The 12,062-nt window shown below is 51.2% G+C and overlaps 1 protein-coding gene across 3 annotated transcripts in view; it reads right to left on the bottom strand.

Annotated features, from left to right (window-relative positions):
* The window catches only part of FARP1 (FERM, ARH/RhoGEF and pleckstrin domain protein 1), a 280,772-nt gene extending 272,977 nt beyond the window's left edge, over positions 1–7,795 (bottom strand). Inside the window, exon 1 of one of the 3 annotated variants that reach the window (XM_045978472.1) lies at positions 7,717–7,795. The gene's annotated coding sequence lies outside the window, so the exon portion shown is untranslated. Of the gene's footprint in view, positions 1–6,067; positions 6,567–6,733; positions 7,231–7,716 lie in introns of those variants that run through there. The other 2 variants (XM_045978471.1, XM_045978469.1) reach the window with 2 other exon arrangements.
* Between the last annotated feature and the right edge of the window lie 4,267 nt (positions 7,796–12,062).

Genomic DNA, 12,062 nt, shown 5'->3' with positions numbered 1-12,062 from the left:
GGGCAGATCTGTGTGGTCCCGGTGCTTATGCTCCCAACTCTTGCCTCCTCTGCTACCAACCTCTACCTCCCATATTCTCACCTGTCACGGCGTGTCCGATACACCCATTTTAATTCAGATCAACCCACATTTATTTAGCTTCTCTAGGCAGGAGAAACAAAAGTTGGGGAAATATACTCTCTGACCGAACAATGCTTGTTATCTGGTTCAGAAAATGAGGAGAAAACAAGATATAAATCCTGACAAAAGAGAGGAACTAAAACCTTTTCATAACTACCTACATACGCCACTCTGGTCTCTTTTTAAAATGTTGCCTCGTGGGGCGGCCGGGTGGCTTAGTTGGTGGGGTGTCCCACTCTTGGTTTTGGCTCAGGTCATGATCTCGGGGTGGTGGGAGAGAGTCCCACGTGGGGCTCTGCTCTCAGCAGTAAGCGTACTGAAGATTCTCTCTCCTTCCTTCCATCTGTCCCTCCCCAGCACGTGAATGTGCACGTATCTGCACGCGAGCACTCGTGCTCTCTCTCAAATATATAAAACTTAAGAAATAAATACAAAAATAAAAAGAAAAAGAAGGTAAAACGTTACATCTTGCTTTTACTCAAGGTTCCATTTTTGGATTGATTTCAAAAACGTTTCTCTCCCACAATCCTTCTGTGCGCTAAAACACAAATACAACAACTCTCAATTTCAGACATCTATGTATTTGATCATAATCTTAAACACTTGTTTCCTCAGATTTTCGAAATGAGCCGGTATTTTCTCTTTCAAGTTTAAGTCTCTTCAACTTGGTTTTAGTTAAGAAAGAACAAAACTGTTCCAAGTAAATGGAGGCCACCTCATGAAACGAGCAAGACCAGACTAAGCGTCACACATAAAAACATGTTATTTTTCCAAAGTTGAATAAATTCCCTGACCTTTAATAAATTTAATAATTAGATCACGTACAATGTTTTCCTAATGGCTTTTGCTTTTCAAAAGATACCATCAAAAAATAAAAAGGTCAAAAGACAGACTGATGAGATATTCACAGAACACACAACTAACAAAGAACTTGCATCCAGCATAAAGACTCTCCAGGACTATAAACTAGGATGACATTGAGGACGTGCAATTTATACTCAAAAGCCATGTAAAATGATCAGACAAAAAAAAAACAACTGAAAACACAAAAGATTTAATACGCAAATGGCCAATAAGCCCATGAAAAGCGACCGTTAGCCATCAGGGAAATAGATAATTAAGCCACAATGAGTCCCCAAGACATATCCACCAGAACGGTAAAATGACAAAGACTCACAATTTCCAGTGTTACTGGGGATTACAGTCACTGGAATGCTCAGATGTCACTGGGGAATGTAAAACAGTACAAACACTTGGGACTGTAGCTTCTGACAAAGTTAAGTATGTACTTATTTTAGGACCCAGTGACAAAATTAAAAACAGATCTCCACACGAAGACTTGTTCACAACTGTTCACACGGCTTCATGCACGAAAGCCCAAACCAAAGGACCAGAGTGGCCAAAGGGGAAGGAGTAGACACATGGTGCCATGCCCAGACCCTGAAATGCTACTGGGCGAGAGAGAGAGGGTGGGAGGGAAGAGTAGAGAGGAGGGAGTAGGGGGGAGAGGGGAGGAGCAAGAGGAGGAGAGGATGGGAGAATCAAAGTCAAGAAGAAAAGAAATCTTACCTCGACAGAGTGAAACCGCAGAACTCCAAAGAACCCTAAAAGCAGCCACTGGGAGGGGGGTGCCTGGGTGACTCAGTCGGTTAAGCATCTGTATCCTGATCTCAGCTCAGGTCTTGATCTCAGGGACCTGAGTTCAAGCCCCACGTTGGGCTCCACGCTGGGCGTGAAGACTACTTATTTAAGAAAAAAAAAAAAAAAAAAGCCAGAGAGAAAAGACAGACTGTTCACAAGAAACAATCAGCCTGACAGCGGACATTGCGGCAACAACAACGGATTAATACATAAGCAATCCAGAGTTGCACACCCCGGGCATTTACCATTCCAGAACAAGAATATTTAAAGGCATACAAACACAGAGCTTACCACCAACAGACACTCACTAATAAAACTCCTAGAAAATATATGCCAGGAAGAAGGAAAATTCTCCCAGAAGCTAGCTTCTCAGACAAGTTCTGTTTTCTTCTTCATGTTTTTAGGCTTAAGTTTTTGCTTTTTAATGACACTATATTTTTACAGTGTCACCCAGTGTTAAAGGTTAAGTTTTTTTAAAGATCTTACTTATTTGAGAGAGAGTGAGAGAGAGCACAAGCACAGGGGAAAGAGAGAGAGAGGGAGAAACAGACTCCCCACCGAACAGGGAGCCCAACGTGGGGCTCAATCCCAGGACCCTGGGATCATGACCTGAGCCGAACGCAGTTGCTTAACTGACTGAGCCCCCCGGGCGCCCCTAAAGGTTAATTTGTTAAATTAGAACAAAACAGAAACAAAAACAAATGTCAAATTTTCAAATTCCCAGAACAGCAACCTTAAGACTTCAAACACTAACTGGGAAGGACATGGAAAATGAGATTTACTTAATCACTGCAAGTATTTCCCAAGGGAGTGCCATGGACCAGGCATATATTAGATCCTGAGTTAACAGGATGAGAACGAAAAAATGAAACTCACCGTGATCCTGGATTTGTAAGTTTTCTTTTTACAAGGTACCTTGACGGGAAGCCAAAGTCAGTGTGCGGCACGTTACTCTTGTGCTAAGAAATACTGTCATAATAGAGTTAAAAGCAATCCAGTTTGGCCCGTGGCTCCTTTGTTTGAAAATGTATGCACAAATATGACAATTTCGACACATGAAATTAATTCAGTGCCAACGATGAATTCCCACCTCATTTATTTGCCAATCTTACCGTGTGTCTAGTTTTTCCATCCCCCATTAAAAATAAGAAAACTGCCACCGTGAGCTGGGTTCTCAGCCACCCTGTTTCAGTCACATTGTACTGGATGCTCCCCGGCTTATTTCACAAATATCAAAAGCCGAGAGCACCATATTTCCTATCTATCAAGTGGCCACTTCTGCTTAGAGTACCCACTCTGCAACACATTTTTTTAACTGGCTTTAACTAGGACAAGGGCAGCCTTAAAAAGGCAGGTTCTCCACTTAAAAATAAACACCTTTCGGGGGGCTTCGTCATTAAAAACAAAGGCAGCATCTGGCATAAAAAGCCTGGTGAAATTGGCATTTCAAGTCATTTGAATGGAAACCGTCAGGCTCTGATCTTTCTGGACATGTGCAAGTGGTTAGCAGGGTAACCTGGAGACAGACCCTGCAGCAGAAACCCTACCCATTAAAAAGCCAGGAAAAGAGGTTGACCTACTGCTTTCCATTTAGTGGCCAGGCTCAAGAGCCTACCTTTCAGTCAAAGGCACCCCACAACAGGACAAGGTCAGCCACAGCAATGCCCAAAGCCTGGCCCTTCCCCTCCCAGGCAATGGCACCCAACACCTGAAACACCCGTGCACCCCTCAGTGGCAATGACTTGCGCCAGCCACTATATTTGGGGATTGGGGGGCCCCTCTCTTTTCTGGAGCATCTTTCGTTACTGGGGAAAGCACACGTCTGGAACACACGAGGCAGTTCTCTGAGATAAGCAAGGCCAGTTGCAAAAGGCTGGTTTCCAATGCCTGGTTCTCTGTGCTACCAGATCACTGGCCCAGGACCTACACATCCATAGAACTTGCCCCACCTCTGGGAATGCTACAATGTCACCTTTCCTATAGACTGTCCAGCAGGCAAAGCCTAGGCACCTGCCTTTTCTTCACTGGTCTCTAACCTCTTCTAGGATGGAAAAAGCTTGTGATGGTTATGGCAAAGCACCCTCTTTAAAAATCTGAAACATTTTCCAAATGAATTAAACTCTGCTATGCTCGGTGAGTTGGAGAGGGTGAATTCCACTTGTTAAAAAACTAACCCTTTCGAAACTGGTTAATTCTTAACTCCCCTTGGACAGTTTCTTTAATCAAATACAAAACACAAACATCCACCCAGGTTCCTTTCAGGCTCAAAATAATTACAAAATAAATGCAATGCACCAGAAAAAAACTGTCTAGGATAGAATTTTTTTTTTTTAGTCTCATTTTGGTAAATTCGACTACAGTAGCACTAGTGTTCTGTTATGACCCAAGGAATCCAACCACCATACAAATTCCAGGAAGATACCGTCCATGTGAAAAGGGGCATTATAAACCTAACTCCAGGATTTCCATAGGGACAGACTTCCTAAATGAATGACCACGCACCAACTCGCAAGGGGCAGGCTGCAGAATCCGTGACCCTACGCGGCACCACGACATCAACTTCAACTATTTCAAGTTTCCTGCCCACACACAAGAAACAAGAGATTCTGGGAAGGCCTGGGCTAGGGAGGCATCAACTCAGTATGTCCACCAACGCTCTGCCCAGTGAGCCAGCCACTGGCCAACAGTACCCATTTATTTTACCCAGAAGCAGATCTACTAGCCAGACAGTCTAAAAACACAAACGTTTTGTTGTGCTTGGAGAAACTCCAATATTGGTGCCTTGCTGCAGAACGATGCTACCCGAATATCAAGTGAGCCATGTGGATGTTGAGCCCACATAAGAAAGGTGGCCTCGGGAACTGTCAGACCAGAAGTCCAACCCTTTGCAAAGGCTAAAGGTAAAGCCCCAGCAGGCAGGCTGTGCAATGAGGAAAGAAAAGCCAAAGATGGGAGATAGCAGGAGGGCCCACCCCATCGGAACAATGAGGGCAATTTTTAAGGCAACTCCCTCAAAGATCTCTGCACCAAAAAGGCCCTGTCTCCCTCCTCTCCCTTTTAGATTCAGTAAGAAAATCAAGACAATGTTGAAGGCCCTTCGGAAATGGGCTTGGCAAGTCACCACGTGCAAAACACATTAAACAGAACCTAAGGGGTTTGGCTTTCGGAAGACTGCCTGGCCTGCCGGGTGGGGAGGCAGGGGTCCACAAAAGTCAAGGCATGGGGACAGTGGGAGAACGGGGGAGGGCTAGCGAAGGCAAGTGAACCTGGGAAGCTGACAAGAAAGGCATTAATAGCAATAATAAAATGAAACAGCCAGAGGCCACCATGGTACTCCAGAAGGCCCATGGACAGGCTCAGACCGCTCAAATACTCTCCACCTCTCCGGAAGCTGATCTGATCTCAGGGTCCTCGTTCCTTTGTGAATCCACCTCCCTCCTTTCTGGGGTCCTGCAATGATCCCAGCAGCTGCCCGGCCCCAATGAAAACGACAAACCAAATCCAGAGTGATGACGGGAACTCACGCCCCCCTCCCCAAATAAAACACACACACACACACACACACACACACACACACACACACACAACACACTCACTCACTCAAGGGTCTGACCAGATCACACAGCTGAAGTTTCCGAAACTTAAATCGTAAAACCACAATTAGAAGTTGTTTTGAAATGCTCACCACTAAAATCTGTGTCCCTTGCTTGAAAGAAAAAAAAAAAAACCAACTTTGCTCTCCATAAAGACAGGAGATAGAGAGAGACAAAAATCTAACTTAGGCAGAGGGTGTGTTCCTCTTTGTCACCTACCAGGGTGCTCGCGCCGCGCGTGGGCGAACGGCTGGCACCCAACAGGGCCGTGGCACCCAAGCCAGTGGCCACCTCCCCAGCCCCGCGATCCGCCTCTGGGGCCAAGATTCCGCCGGAGGTCCGGAAACGGCGTCCGGCGCTGTCACTGTGCCGGGTGGGATGGGAGGAAGCGGGGGCGGGGGGGGCGCCGCGGGGTGGGGAAGGCGAAGGGGGCCGCGCGCGGTGCCCCGCTGCCCCGAGTGAGAGGAGTGCAAAGGGTGGCCCGCAGCCCGGAGGCCCCCCGAGCTCCTGCTATTGTTGCCGGGGCTGCCCGGGGCCGGCGGGCGGGAGCCCGATCCCACCTCCGCCCGCCTCCTCCGGGCAGGACCCCGCGGGCTCGCACCCACCTCCACCCGCACCCCTCCCCCCCGGCGGATCGGCTCGGGGCGCCCCGACTCGCACAAGTTGCCGCCCTCCCGCCCGGCCGCGGTCATTGTTCGCCCCGCGCCTCCTACCTCCACGGCGCCGGCGGCTCCGGCTCCCACTCCCGGCCTCCGGGCTCAGCAGCTCCGAGCCCCGACTGCCGAGGGCGCGGCGGCTCCGGGCTGCGCGTGCAGCGGGGGCGCTCGGCTATTAATACCCGCGGGCGGCAGCGGCGGCGCGGGAGCGCAAGCGGGGCAGGGGGTGGCCGGCCGAGGTCCGAGCCATCAAAGGTGGCGCGGGGCGGAGGGGAGGGCGGAGCAGGCAGGGTGGGTGGGGAGCGGGCTCAGGGTCGCCATGGCCGCCTCGACGCCGGGCCGGGAGCCACTCGCGTTGGGAGGAGCGGCGCAAAGCGGGCGGCGGCCGCGTCCCCGCCCCGCGCCCCAGCCGAGCGCCCGAACCCCTGCGCCCGCGCGGGACCCGCCGCCTCCGAGGCCGGCGAGCGGGAAGTGAAGGCGATCGCGCCCCTCCCCGGGCCTGAGCCGGCCCCTCGGCCGGGGGGAGCTGGGGCGCCGCGCCGCCAGAGCCGCGGGGACAGCGAGAGAGCCACAGCCCCCTCCAGCGTCCGGGCCGGCAACCTGCGCGCCAGCGCGCCCCGCCCCGCTCCGCCCTGGGGGCAGGTGCGCGGGGGGTGAAGGGGGGACGCCGGCCCGGAGCGGCCCTCCGGGACCCCGCGAGCCCACCTCGGGTCTGTGCCTTACTTGGGCCTAAAGCCAGAACCCGGGTCTCAGCGCGGCGCCACGGAAGCGAGCTCAGGAAGCGCTGGGGACTGCGCTGCGCCACCGGGGATTCGCCAATCCTGCTGCGGAGGGTGAAAGCGATCTCAGGCGAGCGGGAGACTGAGCGCACCGGCTAAAGCCGGGAGCAGCTGGGAGGCGGGCGGCGGCGCGGACTCCGCAACTCGCTGGCTGAGGTCATGCAAGCGGGTGCCCGTGTGTCCACCTAGGACTTTACGTGGTCGCGCGGGAAGCGGCGTTTTGCAGAGATCCGCGAGCACCTCCTCTCCCAAGCCGCACAAACGGCTTCCGGCACCACCCTGGGCGGCGAGAGACTTAATCCTGCAGGGGCGGTTGCCACCTCCCCCCGGCACGACCCGGTGTCCTGCACCCTGGCGATTCCCAGGACAGTCCCCACCCCTAGGTGCCCCACCGCCACGCCAGGAGCAAAGCCCCGGCGGGGAAGGGAAAGGGCTGGGAGCTGGTTTGCGAAATTTAACGGGGGAGGGAGCGAGATTGAGCACCGAGGCGGCTGGGACCTACCGCGGGGGAAACGCCGTCACCGTCCCCACCCTCCGACTGGGAGTTCCTGCTTTACGCTCTCCATACCCGCTTCCCGAGCCCTCGGTGTCGCCTTTTCCCCCTCCAGGCTGTAGACGTCCCACGGGTGGAGGAGAAAGGGCGGGTGGCAGCAGCTTAGAACCCCGGGGAACCCCGTGTTAGATCCCGAGCCGGTGAGCTTCCCGCCTCTGGAGGCCGCTGGCTCCGGAACCCTGGTCACTGTGCGCCAGGTGGATGGGTTTCGAGGGACAGGAGCAGACCAAGGGGCCCTTTGGGGCGGTGTGGGCGGACACAACAGGGCGCTTAGACACAGGGGGCACCTGCGGGCAGCAGGTGCCAGTAGTTTCTAGAAAGGAGCAAAGAGGCAAATTTTTAGTAGGAGGTACTGGCCTGTCACCCACACCTACCTTATCGGGTTCTTGAACCTTCAGCCCGCATCAGAATGGCCGGCGGGACCAGCTGGTCCGGCCCCCTCCGCGGAGTTTCGGATTCTGTAGGTCCGGGGTGGGGCTTGAGAATTCGTCTTCCTTTAGCCGGTGTGCTGGAACCGCTGGAACCGCTGTACGGGCATAATGGTTCCGAGTCCTAGAATCACCGAAGATTTAAAAAAACAAAGCAGAGCAAAACTCATTGGCCAGACTTCACCTCCGCCGAGTACATCAGAATTTACGGGGCTGGGATCCAGGCCTCGGTCTTCTTCAAGCTCTGGAGGTGATTCCAATGGGAAGCCAGGTTGGAGAACAGTTGTTTTAATCTTGAAAGCATTCGTGAATTACCTGGGGATCCTGTTAAGATGCAGATTCTGGTTTAGTAAGGTTGGGACCCGATCTCCTTTTTGTTTTTTGTTTTTTGTTTTTTAAGATTTTATGAGAGAGAGAGAGAGAGAAAGCACAAGCGGGGTGTGGGAGGGGAGAGGGAGAAGCAAACTACCGGCTGCGCGGGCTGTGCAAGACAGGGCTGGATTCCAGGACCCCAGAATCATGACCTGAACCCCAGGCAGACTCTTACCCCACTGAGCCAGCCAGGCGCCCCAAGTTTGGGACCCCTTTGTTTCGTGCTAGGCCAGGTTCTGGACTGAGTGGCAAGCAAGGTGCTCTGCCCTGCCTCTCAACGAAAACCAGAAAACGGGCGGAATCAGAAAATTAGGAAAGTGACATTTACCCAGTCCTTCTCTTTGGAAGACGCACAGATTTTCATGTTGCTCTAGCGTTTCTTCCACCTTTCGGGGCCTGGGATTAAGGTTCCTGTTGTGTAGCTCTCTGCCCCGCACCACGCTTGTGCATCTGATGCTGTTTCATGATCTTATTATTGCCAACATGTTTGAGGCAAGGTGACTTTTCCCGGAGGCCATCTCAGAGGGTCTGCAGGCCTGGGGAGAGAGTTAATACAGGAGAGAGAAGAGGACAGGTAGGGGGCTCCAGCTGGAAGAGACTAGAGAAACCACCCCTCCCCCCAGCTTCCTGCTCTCTCCAGAACATTCTGTGCTCTGTACTTAATCTCATTGAAAGCACTTGTTAAATTCCTTTGCCTGCAAAGCCAGGGATACCTTGTTTGCAAAACCTGCTTCCCAGACATTCAACTCCTGAAAAATTGACGTGTTCACTTGTCATTTTTTTTTCCTTTGTGCCTCGCTTTCAATCTATAAAAATGTGTAATTAATGAGATCCCCCTTCTTTCCAATGTTATTTAGAAATCGTTCTGAATTAAGGGGCTACCCTGTTCCCTGTTAATTTTTTTTTAAGATTTTATTTATTTATTTGACAGAGATCACAAGTAGGCAGAGAGAGAGAGAAAGGAGGAAGCAGGCTCCCCGCGGAGCAGAGAGCCCGATGTGGGGCTCGATCCCAGGACCCTGAGACCATGACCTGAGCTGAAGGCAGAGGCTTTAACCCACTGAGCCACTCAGGTGCCCCTCCCTTTGTTAATTTTAACTGCTTTTTTAAAATTACAGTAAGTGTATGTACATGGAGAATTAAATAAGTAGTCAGAAAAGTATCAGGTAAAGCATATAAGGGACGCTTCCCCGCATTCCTGGTCCCACTTCTCAGAGATCAATTTTCCAGGGGTTCCCAGTCCTCAGAAATGTTCTAAGCTCAGGGATGCCTGGGTGGCTTAGTCAGTTAAGCATCTGACTTCAGCTCAGGTCATCATCTCAGGGACTGAGCCCCACATCAAGCCCCTCATCAGGCTCTGTGCTCAGTGGGAAATCTTTTTTTTCTGTCTCTCTCTGCCCCTTCCCCTGCTCGTGTATGTGCTCTCTCTCTCTCTCTCAAATAAGTAAAATCTTTTTAGAAAATGTTCTAAGCTTAGGGGCGCCTGGGTGGCTCAGTGGGTTAAAGCCTCTGCCTTCAGCTCAGGTCATGATCCCAGGGTCCTGGGATGGAGCCCTGAATTGGGCTCTCTGTTCAGTGGGGAACCTGCTTCCCTTCCTCTCTCTCTGCCTGGTTGTGATCTCTGTCTGTCAAATAAATAAATAAAACCTTAAAAAATAAAAAAAGAAGAAAAGAACATTTTCTAAGCTTATACAAAAGTGTGAGTAAATCTCGTATGCTAAAGTGATCATGTGTTACAGTGGAGGGAAGCTTCTTATTCCATAATCACCATCCCCTCTCCGGGAAACAGATCCCACACGGCCGAGACCCCCCTTTCTGGGTCCGGGCATCACAAATCTCTGGATTCGAGCATGTGCCCTGTCAGTAACATGAGAAACTTAACTAAAACCCAAGTCAGGGAAGAGGGCATTTGCCCCTACGTCTTGTGGGCAGCCCTGGGGTTGACTCCTAATACTCATATTCGGTGTAATCCCCTCACCCTGACTGAGGGCAGGGCCTAGTGAAGGCCTCACTACTAAGGTACAGAATATGGAAGCCTGAGGTGATGTCGCTTCCATGATTAGCTTACAAAAGACTGAGTTCCATCTTGCCAGCGCCATATTGGGAGGTACTCCATGAAGGAACACCCGGTTAGGAACAAAGAGAGCTAGTAAGGACAGGAGGCCTTAGTTAAGAGCCCTCGAGGCACTGAATCCTGTGACAATCACAAGAGGGGGTGGGAGGTCCTTTCTAGGGGAGCCTTGAAATGATGTCAACATTGTGAGACAGCCAGAGCCAGAGGACCCAGCTAAGTCATGCCTAGACCCCCGACGCGCCGGAAGTACGAGGTGATAAATGGCGTTGCTCTAAGCCACTCGGTTTTGGAGTAATCCATTACGCAGCCATGGGTACCTAACAGCATAATAAAGTAGGAGTAGTAGAATTAGAAGACGAACATCCCAAGTTAAGTCAACAGGAAGAATATGGATCTCCCTTAGAATAAGTAGGAAATAAAATCTTGGGGTTTTGAGCTGTATTTCGTTTCAGCAGAATGGAGCCCTACTCCTTCTGGAGCCCGGCCACCATGGGGACAGCACTCCCAGCTGCTGCCCTTCAACGGAACCAGCAGATCCGGACTTGCATAGGAAGCAAGTGGCAGGAAGTAGACCCATGAGACTGCAAAATTTATAGACTCCAAGAAGGATTCTAGAGATGAGGGCCTAATTATTTTGCAGAGAATTTCTAGATCTGGGAGGGGAAGGGATAGCAATGGTGGTGGAAGAAACCAGGTAGAGAGAAGGTTAAGGAGAGATGGGGGGGCAAGGTAGAGAACAGGAACCAAGGGACTGTCCATGCAGGACACTTCTGGCTTAAGAGGTGGTTGCTAGCCATCTTGGTAGATATTGCAAAATCACCCTCCAAAGATTCTGCCAGAACTTATTCTTCCACTGTGGTGGTTTTAGAACATGGCCACACATGCTTTGATAGTCCTGTCATGGAGAAGTGGGGGTCTATGTCTGCTCCCTTTGAATCTGGACAAGCTCGTGACTTAATAGAGTAGAGTAGAGTAGAGTAGAGGTGATTCTATGTGACTGCTCAGAATAAGCCATGCACGGGGCGCCTGGGTGGCTCAGTGGGTTAAGCCTCTGCCTTCGACTCGGGTCAAGGTCTTAGGGTCCTGGGCTCAAGCCCCACATCAGGCTGTCTGCTCAGCAGGGAGCCTGCCTCTCCCTCTCTCTCTTCCTGCTGTTCTGCCTGCTTGTGATCTCTCTCTCTGTCTGTCAAATAAGTAAATAAAATCTTAAAAAAAAAAAAAAAAAAGCCATGCAGGGGTGCCTGGGTGGCTCAGTTGTTAAGCGTCTGCCTTCAGCTCAGGTCATGATCCTAGTGTCCTGGGATCAGCACCCCGCCCCCCCCCCACCGAGGTCCCTGCATGTTGGGAGGCCTGCTTCTCCCTCTCCCACTCCCCCTGCTTGTGTTCCCTCTCTCGCTGTGTCTCTGTCAACCGAATAAAAAAAATCTTAAAAAAAAAAAAAAGAAAGAAAGAAAGAAAGAAAGAAAGAAAGAAAAAGCCAGCTTCTAGCTTATTCTCTACATACACTTGCCCTTGGAGCCCTGAGCTGCCATGTAAGAAGTCACAGCTACCCTAAGACCACCATAATCCAGCCCCACTGTGCCTATCCACAGCCTCTCCAGGCACCCCAGCCTTGGGGTCACAGCAACTATGGACACTGTGCAGCAGAGAAGATCCATCCCCATTGTGCCCTTTCCTAATCCCAGATCCACAAAATCTAGGATAAAATGGTTATTTTATGCCATTAAACTTTGCCTGGCTTGCTATACGGCGGCAGATAGCCCTAACGTGCACTTCCCATGCTGGAGAATGCCTCCTGCTTACGCTTTAGCCCACTCTTGGTATTGGCAAAATTTACTATTTGCCA

Source organism: Meles meles, chromosome 14 (assembly GCF_922984935.1).
Source record: "Meles meles chromosome 14, mMelMel3.1 paternal haplotype, whole genome shotgun sequence".
Taxonomy (NCBI): domain Eukaryota; kingdom Metazoa; phylum Chordata; class Mammalia; order Carnivora; family Mustelidae; genus Meles; species Meles meles.
Note: the sequence above shows the minus strand (reverse complement) of the source record. Positions and strands in the feature narration are given on the sequence as shown.